Source organism: Malus sylvestris, chromosome 7, assembly GCF_916048215.2.
Source record: "Malus sylvestris chromosome 7, drMalSylv7.2, whole genome shotgun sequence".
Classification (NCBI taxonomy): Eukaryota; Viridiplantae; Streptophyta; class Magnoliopsida; order Rosales; family Rosaceae; genus Malus; species Malus sylvestris.
In genome coordinates this window covers 16,408,868-16,424,878 of record NC_062266.1, presented here as the reverse complement: position 1 = coordinate 16,424,878, position 16,011 = coordinate 16,408,868, and the positions used below count along the sequence as shown (strand labels likewise).

General features: G+C 36.8%; 1 pseudogene; it reads right to left on the bottom strand.

The window, feature by feature from the left end:
* Positions 1-13,034: 13,034 nt before the first annotated feature.
* On the bottom strand, positions 13,035-14,901 carry LOC126630132 (uncharacterized; annotated as a pseudogene).
* Between the last annotated feature and the right edge of the window lie 1,110 nt (positions 14,902-16,011).

Here is a 16,011-nt window from a genome sequence, read left to right as displayed (position 1 = left end):
ACTTGGGAGGATGTTAGTGACCGTTTCTTTCATGTGTGTTGGGCTATCTGGGCTATCCCTTCGTATTACGCTGTATATGATTCTGCAGTAGCTATCTCGTTTGAAAAGAAAAGTTGGCTGAACTTATAGCTGACGTGATTAAGAACATCTATTCTGGTACATAAGGTTCTAGGTTCGACTCTTCCGTTTATTAATATCACTTGCATAAGAGAAAATGTTAGTGATATGGTTAAGAGTTGAGATTAAAACATTCAAAATACAAATTTTTAGTCTACACCCTTGATATCAAATCAAAAGTAAGTGATCATGCATTCATTGATCGCCAGGTGGCCAAGGAAAGTTGGAATTTCATTACTAGGGCTAAGCCAAGATAATGAAAATAGATAGATGGTCCGTAATGTTTTTACCGAATTCGTTCATATGCTTTTATACAATTCGATGACTATACAATCTAGTATTTATTGATTTTGCAGGGATGATCTTTACAAAGTGATTTATAATATGAACGGTTCCGATCATAAGTATGAAGTTTCTTAAATCGACCACGTAGTGAATTGAGGAGAAACTTCTCATCCATTGAGGAGCCAAGTTAATTCCTTTATTATAACACTAATGAAAAAAAATGTGGCATTGGGCATCAAGTTGTATCTAAACTTGCCTGTGAGAAAGTTTGAATATCATTAATGTTACTATTTAGTACAACGAGTTTTAACATCTCAATAGTTGGAGCTTTCTCACTCAGCACTGTATTCATGTTCTGATAGACGATTGGATTGCATTCCTAAACACGGATAAGCTGTCATTGGTCATCTGCTTTGCAGTTTAAAATATTTTCTTTTTCTCTTTCTTTCCTAATAAAACGATATTGGGGGTAGAAGGTTCCGTCAAGCCACAAAATGACTCCATGATAATAATTTGATATTGAATTTGCCATTTATGAGCGAATCGAACCTAAAACCTTTAAGGATTCTAAAATCTTTAAGCTAAACAAGTATGTGGAAGATATACAATTGCAAATGGGTATGAAGTAGGCCTACGAATTATGGTAGTGGAAGATATTGTATTGCTTGGCACATGCTCGGATTGATTTAGATTTCAGATCAATTTTTTGAGTAGATTTTCCACAGCAAATGCAAGATCAATTTGATGAATCATGTGATTTATGTACTTCCCCAAGATGTGTTGGAGAATTGTAAGAACCTCACTGCTAACCACTGCCTAGGCGCTAGGCGGGCGACCGCCCCGATTAATCCCTAGGGATTTGAAAAATTAAGAAAGGGCACCTAGACCTGCTTAGGCGCCCACCTAACTCGTGACTCTCAATTTGATAAAAAGTAGATAACTTTCATTTTGTATTAAGGTCTAATACTTTATAATCTATATGCCATTCTATTTTGCAATTAATGTATCCTAGTGCAATTAGGTGTGTTTAAGTATAAGTTGACACTTATTTATACAATATATAATAAATTTATCTAAATCTGCCTAGACCCCCCCACTTGGCCGCCTAGGCACTGGCCCTAGTCCATCGCCCGACTAGCGCCTAGTGTCTTTTAGAACCTTGTTGCTAACTAATGGATTTTTAAGATAAGTTCAAACGTTCAAACATTCAAACAGACACTGATAGTAAATTGATTTATGAAAGACTTGATAGAGTTGTAGCAAACTGTTGGTGGCTATATGATCATTCGGATTACTGCTTACACAACTACCCAATTTTTTGGTCAGCCCATAGCCCTTTTTTTTGGCTTCTGATGGCTTAAAGAAGAGTAAGGGTACTGTTTCCTTTAAGTTTGGAGCAATGTGGCTTCTACATCCAAATTTTAAAGATTATGTGAAGTCTTCTTGGAACTTTAAGGGGGCGTTTGTTGTACTGGACTATCTCGGACTGGACTAAGCTCATGGACTAAGTTAGACTGGCTTAGACTAGACTAAGCTGGATTAATTTAGTGAAGCATTTGTTCCAGTGTCGGACTAACAAGTAAAATAATATTTTTCTTTTTTTTCTTTTTTCTTTTTCCTTTACCATTTTCCAGAACACTTTCTGTGTCCGACAAAGTCCTCTCTTTTCTCCATTTTTTCTTGAAATGTTATCCTCACAACCCAGAATCATCGTCTGCTCGATTAGGTTCTTCTAATAATCCCCATGTGGAGCCTCTGCAACCACAGCTTCATCTCAATATTTTGCACATCTTCACAAATTCGCTCAAATCAAAAAACCCATATTCGCTGGAATTGAAAAAACCCATATTCAAATCACAAAACCCAAATTCAATCCCAAATTCGTTTGAATCACAAAACCCAACTTCACTAGAAGTGCAAATCCCATATTTGAATCACGAAACCCAGACGAAAAGATCCTGGGTTCGCAATGTAGGCAACGGCGAAGTGAGCAGACGAAGCAAGCAGGGAGAGGAGAGTTCGAGAGTGTAGGCAGGCAACCGCGAAGCGAGCAGATGAAGCAAGCAGGGAGAGGAGAGTTCGCGAGTGTAGGCAACAGCAAGCGAGCAGATGAGAGGAGAGAGGACGCGACGCAGAGAGAGAACGGGACACAGCATGGTCTTAGCAATCCCATGGTTTTTGGGGGGATTGGCTAAGAGCTCCTAGTGAAAGAGATAGTCCGTGCGAGTCCCCTTTAGTCCCACTTAACTTAGTCCCATCACCTATCAAACATGGGACTGTAATCCAGTCCAGTCTAGTCCCATTTAATGAGGCCAAACAAACGGGCCCTAAGTATTTGGTCATGGGTTGGAACAAATCAACCTTTGGCATATTAAAGAGCGCAAAAATAATTTGTTAAACGAGCTTAGCGAGTTAAAGAAAAGGACTACGGTAAACAATAATGTATATCTTCAAGAGGAAATAAAGATTAGAGATGAGTTGTCTCAGGTTTTAAGAGATGAGGAAGTGACGTGGCCTTTTTTTTCGAACTAGTACTACAATAAGAAGGAAGAGAAATGAAATTGTTAAGGCTAGGGATGGGAATGGTTTGTGGTGGTATTGTGGGGAGGGTCTTGAATAGGTTTTTGTGCAAGATTTTAAACTGCGTTTCTCCCGTGCTAACCCTAGCTCCTTGTCAAGATGAGATGGCTGCCCTTGTGATATAATCCAACCTTGTATAAATGAGGGACTTAATACTATGTTACTTAAGCAAGTGACTGGTGAGGAAGTTTGGGATGTTTTTAATAGTATTGGAGCTTTGAAAGCTCCTGGTCCTGATGGGCTACATGCTAGTTTTTACAAAGGCTGTTGGGAAATAGTTAAGGAGTTAGTTTTTAACCTAGTCAAGGATTTCTTTGAAAACAACTCTAGTTTTAGATTTATTTATTTATTTTTGGACAAGTCTAGTTTGAGATTGATAAATCATACAAATATAGCTCTCTTTCCTAAAGTGAAAATATTGCTTGGTGTTTATAAAGTCTCTACAAGCTATATAACATCGACTCATATTTCAATTAACCATAAATATCAGGATGTGATATCAAAGATCCGAACTGTTCATCTTCCAGAAGATCATGTTTTCAAAAAAGAAAATTTTAAAAATGAAATTCAATATAAAAAATAAAGCCTAAACGACAATCAACGGTTAAATACAAATTTAAGGTTTATGTATTATAGTGTCGGATTTCGAAGTTGACACTACAAGTGATTGTATATATATATTTTTTTACATTTCTTACACTTCTACAATAATTATTATTAATTTTATTACTTGTACACTCAAATAAAAAACACTATTCATGACAGTTTGGAGGGTTTTAATCTAAACTATAATGTAAGTGTAACCATTGTCTACTTGCGGAGGAATGATGAATCACGAGTGTTTATATATTCTTTCACATTTTTCATACTTGTAGGGATGTCTTATTGCTTATACTAATACTATACTAGTTGATTTTAATTTTGGACAACATGTTAAGTAAAATTTATCCTATTAATGATAATAAGAAACTCTCATAATAAAAATAAATAAATGTAATAAAACTGAATTTTTTTTAACTTATATAGAATATACCAATTAATACAATGTGACAACCCGTCCCAAATTTTACATTTCTATTAATTTTAAAAGCATGATTTTACAAAAATACCCTTAGAAGCGGGGGTATTGACTTTCGTTGATCAACGTATAGCGAGGTGTATGAATTAATCATTTAGCGTTTTCCTAAAGTACTCAACATTACGGAACTGTAAACTTGAGAAGTACTTTTGTTTCAGTCACTAATTATATTTTTATATATTTTATAATGTTGATATTATTTATTAATTAATTATTTTAAAGAGGAAGAGGAAGAAGATGAAGGAAAAAAGGAAAAAGAAAGAGAGAAGGGCTACTGCCCAATCAGGAAGAAGATGAAGAAAGGGTGAATGAATAGGGAAATGAGAGAGGAGTATGTGACCAACCAGAGAAGGGGGAAGGAGAGAAAGGAGGGAGGAGGAAAAGGAGAGGAACGGGCCGGATTTTCCCTTGACCCGTGCGGTGACCCGGTTTCCCTAGGGGTTTCCGTCGGTTTTCCATCCAAATTCCGACTTTCTTCTGTGACGACCCATCCCTAATTTTCCTATGTAATTTCTCCCCGAGTATGTGTTTTGACGACTATGCCTTACTGGCAAGTGATGTGGACTTATTCTTATCGCTTTCCATTTTATTTCTCGCTATCGCATTTAAATTGTACACGCTAGTACGAGTAGACGTAGATTTTAAAGTGTAAAAATATCTACTTCGGATAGATTTCGATTTCCTTTTACTATAGGAAATATAGAAATCTATCCCTTGGATTCCTTTTAAACTCATCCCGTGCTCTTTCTACATCACTCCACTTTCAGCCATCCTATCCCATCTTTTCCTTATATTTTGTCCCCCTCTATCAGAAAAAGCAAAGCAAATTTTAAAAACCTCACTCTCTCCCACTTCTCCCTCTCCCACGCCACATTTTTCTTCTTCTTCCTCTGCAACTCCATGAGCAAGCTCCAAAGCTTGTAGATCGAACAAACAAACTACATCATCATGCTCATCTCAGTCCCACGATCACGACCATACCCCTGGTTCGCGTGTTGACCGAGTTTAGAACTTCCAACTCGGAAGGTCCGACTCGGCGAGTTCGATACTACGGTTTTCAAGCCATGCATGGCTAAGGTAAGCCTTAAGAAACCCTTAGAACCTTCATTTCACTTCTATGGGTTGTTATTGATCCTTTGTTTGTGTTTTGAACGTGTGGTTTTACCCAGAAACTCGAGAAGGAGAACCCGAAGTTTTTCGTACAAGAACCGTGGCCATTTAGTCATTTTCAAACCATTTTTCTGGTCAACCTCAACCACAACTGGACTTCTTCTAGGTACAAACTTGTTCTCTACATTCCTAACTTCAAAATGGCTTTTGAATCACTGAGTTTGGTTAAATAATGAGTTAGAAATCAACTTTGGAAGTTGGGAAGAAAATTTTAGTTTTCTGGAAAATTTCAACCGTGGTCGTTTGGCCACTTTCAGACCACATTTCTGATCAACACAGACTATATTCCAACTTTCTGTAAATTGGGATCGGTAGATCACATTCCTAGCTTTAATTTGGCTTTTGTAGAAGTGAATTTGGTTGAGAATCGAGCTCGTTATGGGCTCTGGAAGTTGACCCAAAAATCTGTAAAACTGCAGATTTTCGCGAAGAAGGCGAGTACAGTGTACTCGCGGGGGCGCATGGGTGCGCGTGGTTGGTACGTACGCGTTCATGTCGTCGAGTAGATCAATTTCATATATTTATACCCTAGGTTTGAGCAAACTATGGGCGTTTTATTTAGGTTTCCGTTATGTGCTTTAATTAATGTTATTTAGTTATTTCACATATAGGGGAAACTTATTTCGAGGATTTTCAAGGCCAAGCTAGACTCGGGGGCTACGACCCAGCGACGTACTTGTGAGTGGGCAGTTTGTTTTTATACCTATACATATTATAGTTTCCATAAATGCGTATTTACTTCACTTTTACGCTTATATTGCCAAGTATTCGATATTGTGATATGAAATGTGATCAATGCTGTTATATGGTTGTGATATTACTGTCATGGCATTCGTACGTGCTTGTGTACATGCTCATCTTGCTGCACCCGGTGTTAGTACTCACCCCAGGGCCAGGGTCAGTCCTTCACGTGTATGTTCACATCCGCACCGTTCGCTCATCTTGGATCCAAGTTTAGGTGCCAGTCTTGTCGGGTAGATTGCATTAGGCGATCCGACTTGTATATGATGTGCTTTTGCACCAGTTTCACGTGATCGTAGTACTAGGGCATATTGATTACACCCAGTCCTGTTCGTGTCAGAAACCATCTGTTCGAACTTGTGTGTCAGCTTAGATGGATGAGCACTTAGTTATATTGATTATCACATGATTATTATTGTGGCATATGATACATCATTTACTTGGCATATTTTTGGTTATATGGCTGATATATTGGATTTTCATACTTACGTAGTATGTTTTGAGGAAACTATACTTGTTTTACGGCGAGGGGTTAGTATATTCAAAGATAAAGGTTTTCTTATAAGCATTGTTTTACTGACCCACTCAACTTTGTTTTTCGCCCCTCCAGGACCTAGATAGCTGTACTCTCTGTGGCACTCGAGGAATCACGGCAGTTCTGACATTTCCTTCTGTTTAGACGTATAAACTTATCACTACTATGTAATAAGTGTACTTTGGTTGCCTTGACTACTCTTTCGTAGTCTCACTGTCTATTACGCTCTGAATAATTGCAGTGGGTTCAACCCACGAATTGCGCACTCTTTCACTGTTTAGTCCTAATTAGTTTTAATTTTATTCACTTTTTGCATCACTTACCCTTATGGTTACGTCACCTCACGGTGACGGCCAGCATGCTTCGACCTTTCCAGGTCGGGGTGTGTCATCTTCGACCTCTCATCACCCCTGAACATCACCATAGTGTCCCAACATCCAATTATAGCCTTAATTGATGAAGTTTCATCACGGGTTTCAGGAAGAACCACCCACCGGTTCGATGACCCTTCGTCGAAAATTCACTCATTTCTGAAACACTTACCCTCGATCACCACCACCAAAACACTTCCCTAGAACCCAGAAACAAAGCCCAAGCATTGGTGGAGGCATCAGAATAAGTTTGGGGGTTGAATTGAATCACACCCAATTCTAGAGTTCCGACGGGTTTGAGCAAAATTGGAGCTTTTCCCGGCTAAATTGGCCTTGGCCGCAGGTATAAAGTGTGCTCTACTCTTTGAGATCTTCATTTCTGTCTTTTAAAAGAAATGTAAAATTTGGGACGGGTTGTCACATACAACATGGCTATTGTATTTTATAATAAAATTTTTAGTAATTAAACTTTAAAATTATAATTTATTTTTCTTAACGGGTCAAAACGGGTTACCCATGTGTTACCTACGTGTATACCCGTTAAAAACCTGTTATTAACGGGTTCTTAACGGGTCACCCGATAATGACTCGATTGGTTATATCGTGTTGATCCGAAACTAGTTATTTTCATGTCGTTTTCATGTCGTGCCACCGTGTCGTGTAAGAAACTGTCGGGTCTAGTATAACCTCCACTTCTTTTTCAATTGTCATAAATGGTTGTACACATGTGGTTACCTCTACCCAAAGAGAGGCATTAGGCAAAGGTACCCTTTATCACTTTATATTTTCATTCTTTGCATGGAGCCTTTAATTAGACACTTAAATAGCTTGACTCATATACCAAAGTAAACGAATAACACATAACAAATCTAAACACAAATTTAAACTTCACAAGTATACGAATTGAATAAGATAGGATAATGACGAGCAAGGGTCGATTCCACATAGACGAGATTAATTTAAGAAAAAAATAATAAATATCAACTCAAAAGTACAAACCATGACTCTTTTTATTTTATTTTCGTATTATGACTCAACTAAACACTAAATCATTAAACTAAAAATCACAATTTGGTTGACTGATAAGCAAACAAGAAAACCAACGAACCAAGATAGTAAAGGAAAGAACAGTGAATGAATGATTGTAATGAATTAGGATTGTCATCTATGGATGGTGAGCATAAGGTTTTGGAATCCACATTCAATCCTATGCTTCTCAAATCAATTCTCCGTTCATACAATTCCATATTTAATTCTTGAAGTTTACCTACAAAAAGGTCTTGGTCCACTCAATTTGCAATTGTTTCCCTTAAATATGATTTCTCTCAATGGTCATGGTAAGAGTTAAGTATTTTCCTATGCAACTAGCCTATGATCAAGGTCTAATTTAACATCGAACAATCCATTAAGCTCTTTGGAAACGATAAACACACACCATATAAGTCTAGGTCTAGCTCATATGCATATGCAATCACTAAATTGTTGTGTTATATGTAAGGCAAGATCATCACTTAACACAAACAGACACAATTATATATAGGAACTTTAACGAAAAGCACCCGGTACTGTTCACTTTAACGAAAAACCACATTTTTACACTAAAAAGTCAATCCTGGTACTATTCACTTTACCCTTTATTTTGTCCTTATCATTAAAACTCAAAGTTTTCAAGCCATTTTCATTAGTTTTCCTTTATCTATGGAATAATGATAGCTAAGCATCAAACCATAAATAATCAATGATAAATTATGTTTAGAGATTCAAGAACACAAATATGAAAAAATACATCAACTTCGCATTGAAATTGAGAAACTAAATCAAGTGCTTCATCCTAAACTTAGGATGAAAGGTTTAGCTAGACATGTAATCAAAGTGCATAACAACATTGTTCGAGACAATGATGAAAACGTTAAAGGTGCAAATAGAAGAGAGAGATCAATGGAAATCATGGCAATTGTTGGAATGATGATGATGATGATGATGGCATGTTCTTCTGCAAGTCATGCAGTTGTCTTTTTCACTCTGAAATTGCAGCCACACCCTCCTATTGCAGCAGCCCCCAATTAGGGTTAAATCCCTTGCTCTTCCTTGCTTTATTTTGACTCCAAAAACACCTAAGTAAACCCAACTAAAATAAGTAAATATATTTTGAGTCCACATGGTCAGCACATGTGTAATATATTTCAATACCATCGACTTGTAACTCTAAATCATTTTCGTTGTACAAGTCAATCACGTCTTATACCTTAGTGTCAGCATAAACTCACGTAAAATCTCTGATTGAGCAATAGTCACCAAAAATTCAATAATTTCTTCTTTAGACCTCAGAATCACATATCATAAAATTCTTCTTAAACTAGACATCCAGAGCTTTCCATCCATATATGCCTCACTACCTGGTTCTTTCTGGTATGTTCTCCACAAATTATTCTAGTGGACGTATCTGCACAGCCATATTCAGCACTTGACCAAACTTGCATTCAATTTCTTCAAAAATTCTTCCTTTATCTCCTTTTGTACCGATGAACCTACAAAATACAAAAATAATGTAAATGACTCAAAAACAAACAAAACCAAGCAACAAAGATGGGAAAAAACTTATAAAAATAATGACCAATTAAGCACTTATCAGGTGCTAGAAATATTTTGGGGATACTTAATGCTTTTGCTAAAGTTTTGGGCAAAAGATTAATTTATATAAATCTTCACTGTATTTCTCAAATAATACTAGTTCTCAGTTAAGGAATGATATTGTTGGGATTCTGCATATTCCACATAAAACAACTATTGGAAATACTTTCATAACATTGTTTTCTAAAAGGATCATGTTAGTAGGAGTGAGTTAATAAGAAGGGTTGAGCAATAGTTAGGGGTGGTTTGGGAGTGAGGTGTTTAAAAAAAAAGCACCCATGAAAAAAAGCTATAAGGGTTTTAGGTATTTGGTAAACTGAAAAAAAAAAAGGGTTTATTTTGAAAGCTGCTGTGAGAATAAGCTGAAATCAAAGGAAAAAGTTGAAGCTGCTATTTGCAGCTTTGGAAAACTGGCTTTTTTTTCAAAGCACACGGAGCTACAGTGTTCCTTTAATGAAAAGACCCACTATCAGACTGTTTTTTTTTTTTTTCCAAAAGCACTTTTACAAAAAAGTTTACCAAACACTCTGCTGATTTATTTCACAGCCGCTTATTCTCACAGCACAGTCGCTTATTCTCACAGCAACTTTTTTTCAAAGCACAGCAATACCAAACCAGCCCTTAGTTGGGTGGAGGGCTAATACCCTTTCTAATGCATGCAAACTTACACTTGCTCAGTCTAACCTTGCTAGTATGCCAAATCATGTTATGTCTTGTTTTAAGCCTCCAAACAGATTAACTGCTAAGATGAATCAAAAGTGCGAAAATTTCTTTTCGGGAAAGGAGAAAAAAAATGAACCTAGTTGCCTGGAAGGATGCTTGTTCTTCCAAGCAGTTTGGGGATTTAGGGATAAGGAGATTAAATCATTTTAATAACTCTTGTTTAGCTAAATTAAGCTAGAAAGTGTTGACAAATAATGATAGCTGTGGGTTCAAATTGTTAAGAAGTACCTAAAACAGAAAAAATTCTTAGAAAGTAAAGCAAAATCATTCTTTGGCCTAGAAAGGTAGTTTTATTGTAGAAACATAATTCTCAAAGGGATGAGAAGAGTTGTGGGTGATGGCAGTGACATTTTGTTCTTGACTCATCATTGGGTTTCTCCTGACCCACTGTTACATTTAATCCCCGAAAACCAGAGACATTTACTTGATTGGAATATAAAAGTTGGAGATTTTATCACTGATAATTGCTGGGATATGAACAAACTTAATTAGTTTTGTGTAGGGGTAATATTGCTAGGAAAATTTGTAGTATTCCTATCCTCTTACAGAGAACTTAGGATGATTTTGTGTGGGGAGCTAATGCAATGGTAAGTTCACAGTAAACTCAGCTACTTGGATTCAAAGTGATGTTCAAGTGGTAAGGCCATCCTTGTAGTTGTTGGAACTCAAAATTTAGGGAATAACATTATTTTTACGGCAGAAGCGCTGGCTCTAAGGGCATCTTTGAAATGTGCTAAACGAGGCATGGTGTACATTGTAATGTACGGGGATTCAAAGCCGATCATTGATGTGGTGTAAGGCTTGAGTCAAACCCTTGGAACTTAAGATCAATTTTGGAGGATATCAAGTGGCTTGCTTTCTTTTTCAGAAGGTCAAGTGGACCCATACTGTGACAACCGTCCCTAATTTTACGATTTTATTAATTCTAAATGAGTGAATTGACGAAAATGAAACTAGAGGCAAGGGTATTGACTTTCGTTGACCTACGTATTGGGAAATGTATGAAACATTCTTTTAGCATATTCTCGAAGTACTTGATGGTAAGAACGTATAGGCGCAAGCGGAATCGAAATTGGAGCTATGATGAAGATTTTACGGAACTACGAATCCGAGAAATACTTTTGTGAAAAATTGTTATTTTATATTTTATATATTTTTCGAAATTAATATATTATTATTTTAATATTTCTGATTTGGATATTTTAAATATGTTAATAATTTATTTTGGCCCGTGGGGCCCATGCCTCACTTAACTCTCATCTCCTCTCTCACCATTTGGCCTCCTTCCCTCACTCTCCGTGTTAGATCCCATGTTGCCTAGGGGAGTGGATCCTCTATGCCTTATATGTAAATGCTCACCTCCAATTATCACAAGGCCTTTTAGGAGCTCACTGGTTTTGGTTTCCGTAGGAACTTCGAAGTTAAGTGAGAAAGGAGCCAGAGCATTCTCATGATGAGTGACCCATTGGGAAGTTCTGCTCGTGTGAGTTCCCAGAAACAAAACTGTGAGGGCATGGTTGGGGCCCAAAGCGGACAATATCGTGTTACGACGGAGTCGACCCCGGGATGTAGTGGACCCCGGGTCTGGGTGTGACACTGCGGGATCCCTTTTTTCCCTCTCATTCTCTCTCGTTCCTCACTCTGTCACTTCCCCTCTCATTCACTCTCCTCCTCCAGGAACCACACGCCACCATCACCATCACACCGTTGTTGCTCGCACGAGCGTGACTGCACCACTATATGACTATACGTTTGAAACCCTAGCAACGAGAATGTGGCATATCTCTTTCTCTCTCTCTGAGTAGTGGTGCCACTATTGTTCAATAAGGTACTATTTGGTACGCAGACGGGACGGAACGGATGTTCTGTGTTATGTTTGGTATGCGCAGGACAGAACATGACAGTTGTTCCGTTCTACGTTTGGCGTATGGACGGAACAAAACCAAAAGATTAAAATAACTAAAATACCCACGTTCTGTCTGTTGTTTGGTACAATTTTATGCGTGGAATGGGACAAGACTCTTTTTTTTTTTTTTTTTTTTTTTAAGTTGTTCAAATTTGAATACTATTATCCATTATTTGTTTTTCTTGGTCCAAATTTTAATAGGTATATGTTGTGTTCCACATGCAAACCCCTTTAAAATTTGTAATTTATGTCTTCTATGATTTATTGATGAAGTCAGACTTCCTCGAGCCAGTGAATATTGGAAGTAATGAGATCGTTAGTATGAATGAGATGGTTGAGATGGTTTTGTTCATGGTTGCCATGCAATGTTGAAAAATATATAAGTTTAATGATCATGCATGTCGTAAACATTTTAGGGTTTAAACATTCAGAACTTAAACAAAGAAAATGAAATATTCAGAACTGAAACATGAAATATCCGAAATAAAACATTCGTCCTGACTTAAAAAACAAATAATGTCTTGATAAAGCAATAATGAAAACACTAGAAGTTGATAAAGTTCATCATACTAAAACCACAAATACTAAAACCCCAAATGCTCAAAGGCTCTCCATAAGCACTTTAATGAAATTTGGCTTCTGTGATTCATCCAAGGTAGACCAAATACCCATCAGATTGGTATCTTTCACTAACTTCATTGAAATTCTTAGCACCTGATCGTATGGGAGACCTATGGCTTGAAGCTCAGAATGTAGTCTAGCTTTCGCTTATCTCAAAGTAAAACTTTCACCTAATTTCTTCATTTCAGTAATAGCTTTATTCTAACCTTCACTGATAACAGATACAATATTTGCATCACCATCATTCCTACTCCTCTTCCTCTTCCTAACAAGTTGTTATGCACTGGATGTAGCAACAAAAAGAGATGGGGTAGGTGAAGGCGGAGGCATCTCGGAAGTCTCACAATCCTCACTTTCCAAACCCATATTTTCGATTGCATCTGCTGCTGATTCAGTCATACTACCCGTGGCTCGGTCTCTCCCAAACATCGTACATAACCGTGGATACAACGGTAATGGCTTATTTGGTTTGCAAGATGCATTGGGATGTTTCTACAATAAGAACACAAAGAAATCAAGGTTAAAACTTTCAAAGCAACTAATTGATAAAGAATAAGAAACAAAATTTACCTTCACCCACTCTTGTAGTATTTCATCACTATCCACAACAACACATTTTTTCATCATCCTAACCAAATCCAGATGTATTCACCTGGTCATGTGCAGATGAATACTTTTCTTTTAGACGCTTCAATTTGTTTTGTATATGCTTCGGCTCTATATTAATGCCAGGAATCTATTCCCTCATCTTAGAGGCAACCATTACAAAAGTACTAGCCTTAAAACTGTCGGTCTCACACCTAACACCATCAGCAACCATCTCCTCAAGGATGGTAAGTAGTACATCCTCTTCATGATCAAACCAATTACGTAAGGTGGCCATATAATATATCAAAGAATCCATATATTACATAAGTAACACAAATAAACATATTAGCGAACTCCCAATTACATAAGTAACACAAATGAACATATATTACATAAGTAACACAAATAAACATATCAAAGAAGCCATAACATCCAGATAACTCCCAATTACCACATTACAATAACAAACATCTCAATAGTCTTGATGTTACGAATTTTCAAGCCAATTACAACAACTACATTGAGTCCACATCTTAATAAAAGACAATTACAACAACTACCATGTCAACCAATTTTGAAGCCTTCATTCCTATCCACTCATCATATATTTCTCTTGCAAGATCATCCCTCCATTGAGTCCATGTCTGGCTTGACTCAACGGTTTCAATATAGGCTAATACTTCTGGTCAATCTTCCCCTATAGGTAATTCATCAAATGTAAGCCTTGAATTTTCTTCAAAATCAATCGCCATATACATTCTGATAAAATTATGAAGTAAACTACATGCGGTGATCATGATTAGATAGTGGGAAGGACTTTGTAAGATAGCCCAACGTCATTTGAGGAGGCCAAAACATCTCTCAATGACATTCCTAGCACGTGAGTGTTTCATATTAAAATATTCTTCATGATTTCTACGTGCACGTGAATTGTCTTCCCACTCTTGCAAATGGTATCTAGTGCCTCTATACGATGCCAGAAAACCCTCACCATTTGTATATCGGGAATCAACCATATAGTATGTACCTATATTAGTTGATAATAAATTTTAGTTGTTGGCCAACAAAGGTAAGGAAAAATACTAGGTACTTGTCTATCTTACCAGTTGGGACCTTGAGGCCATTAGCTCTAGTAACAGCGTTACCAAGAACTCTTGAATCAGTAGCTGATCCCTCTCAACCGGATAACACATAAACGAATTTGAGGTCGTGTGTGCATACATCTAACACATTAGTTGCTATATGACCCTTCCTTGTTTTATATCTTGGTCTATCGACATCAGGCACAGTGACCCCTATGTATGTTCCATCTAGCGCTCCTAAGCAACCGTAGACAAAAGAAAAACTTATATTAATTAGCAACTACAAATAATTATGTTATTAATGATTTTACTATGATGATTACCTTAAATAATTTCCATCTCGATTCCGTGCAATCCTCTGGGATAAGGGTTGGTTTTGCTAACAACACATCTTGCAAACTAAGCAATGCATGTAATACTCTACAGACATACCGACTAATAGTTTCACCAGACCTAATGAATCTAACTTGCATTGACCTATTTTTATTATGGTGGGCCAATATGTTAACAAAAGTAGCTACTTGCTCCTCTATTGTAACATGACCATCATCTACCAATCCACCACGAGTTTGTAGTAAGTCACTGATGCGAAAATTAACATAACACACAAATTAAACCCTCTTGTATCAATTGTAGTAAAGAATGTAAGTAGGGATCGTTCTCGACCGGGGATTAGGAGGGCTTGCTAATAACCTCTAAACTGACTTAAAAACATAAAATTAAGTTTAAAACACCAAACTAGACTCAAAAGATGCAATACAAACTAAAAAGACTCAAAACTAGTTTAAAAGACTCAAAACAGCTTAAAACAATGAATTAGACTCTAAACTGACTCTAGGGATGGTTTTGGATGAAATTAGGTTCTAACATGACTCAAGACACTTAAAAACACAAATCAAAACAAATTTTGACTAATAAAACACTTTAAAGTAAAGGGGGATTTGATTTTGATGAATTTGAAAACAAAACAAACAGATTGTAAACTAAAACAGATTTTGGACGAATTTGGGTAAACTATGGATGATGGGCTAGCTAGAGGTTCTTCTCCACACATGACACACTTGCACATAAACCAATTTTCAGTTGTTCTTTCGATAAATCATGCAACTCAACACCCCATGTTAATTAATTCCGCTTAAATTAACCTTCAAGTTCTCATTAAGTTATTGAATTGGATGGGAAAACGAATACAACAATTCAAGCATTCTTCAAAAGTCCTTTTCGTGAACATCACAATAAAGATACAATCAAAGATCATTAAGCATTATGAAAACTATAAGTATTGACGAGGCATTCCTTACTATGATGAGCATGAAACTCCTGCCAAGAATTCATTTAACGCGATCGTTTACAAGCGACCTCCACTACTTGTGAATATAAGTTTGTAACTATTAGGTGAAACTTCCTTATACTCTAGCATCATATTCATGCATGCAAACTAAGTGTGCACTCTTAATAAACATACACAAATAAGTTATCAAACAAGCAGTTAAACAAATTAAATTCACAACTTATGAAATCACAACTGAAGGTAATCAATTCATATTGCAAATATGTTCATGGCTTTGAATTCCCCCCTAGCT